Here is a 1,051-nt window from a genome sequence, read left to right as displayed (position 1 = left end):
AAATAGAAATTAAAAAACTAATAAAAATGTCAAAAGCATACCCAGTGGTCCAGGTTCGGTCGGCTCCGTCTGGAAATCCACTGCTGGAATAAAAACAGGGTTATATTAGTCTTACACTTTTAAAACTAAACAATAAAAAACTATGTAACATCAACAGTGAAAAAGAGCGTAAGAGAATAAACAGCAGTCGCACCGTACTGTCCTGGTTCTGAGGTCTGAGCTTGTAAAACCTGCTGAGAAACAGCTGGATCTGAAGATGAAAAAAACAGCAGCTCGTGATTATGAGACGAGAGAGAATGTGAACACAGACACGATGCTGAGGTGTGAGGGACACTTACAGTAGAACGGATCATAATCCTCATAGTTCTGATCCTGAGCCAGAACCAGCCCTGCAGAACAAGACAGATCAGAGATCAGTGCGAGTGTGTGTGTGTGTATGCGTGCGAGTGGGAGAGTGAGTGTGCGTGCGAGTGTGCGTGTGTATGCGTGAGCGTGTGTGTGTGAGAGAGTGTGAGTGCAAGTGTGAGTATGTGCGTGAGAGTGTGTGTGTGTGCGTGAGTGTGAGTGTGTGTGTGTGTGTGTATGCGTGCGAGTGGGAGAGTGAGTGAGCGTGCGTGTGTATGCGTGAGCGTGTGTGTGTGAGAGAGAGTGTGAGTGCGAGTGTGAGTGTGTGCGTGAGAGTGTGTGTGTGAGTGCGTGAGTGTGAGTGTGTGTGTGTGTGTGTGTGTATGCATGCGAGTGGGAGAGTGAGTGTGCGTGCGTGTGTATGCGTGAGCGTGTGTGTGTGAGAGAGAGTGTGAGTGCAAGTGTGAGTATGTGCGTGAGAGTGTGTGTGTGTGTGCATGCGAGTGGGAGAGTGTGAGCGCGTGTGTATGCGTGAGTGTGAGCGTGTGTGTGAGAGAGTGAGTGTGTGTGAGTGCAAGTGTGAGTGTGTGTGAGTATGAGCGTGAGTGTGAGCATGTGTGAGTATGAGCGTGAGTGTGAGCATGTGTGAGTGTATGCGTGAGTGAGTGTGAGCGTGCGAGTGAGTGTGCGTGCGAGTGTGAGTGTG

At 49.3% G+C, this 1,051-nt stretch overlaps 1 long non-coding RNA gene across 1 annotated transcript; it reads right to left on the bottom strand.

Annotated features, from left to right (window-relative positions):
* Positions 1-41: 41 nt before the first annotated feature.
* Positions 42-429, bottom strand: LOC107580829 (uncharacterized). The gene is made up of 3 exons (XR_001608715.1): positions 339-429; positions 194-250; positions 42-83 (listed from the first exon to the last, which is right to left on the bottom strand). It is a non-coding gene; the product is annotated as an uncharacterized lncRNA (long non-coding RNA).
* Between the last annotated feature and the right edge of the window lie 622 nt (positions 430-1,051).

Source organism: Sinocyclocheilus grahami, unplaced genomic scaffold, assembly GCF_001515645.1.
Source record: "Sinocyclocheilus grahami isolate Dianchi unplaced genomic scaffold, SAMN03320097.WGS_v1.1 scaffold46605.1, whole genome shotgun sequence".
Lineage (NCBI taxonomy): Eukaryota > Metazoa > Chordata > Actinopteri > Cypriniformes > Cyprinidae > Sinocyclocheilus > Sinocyclocheilus grahami.
Note: the sequence above shows the minus strand (reverse complement) of the source record. Positions and strands in the feature narration are given on the sequence as shown.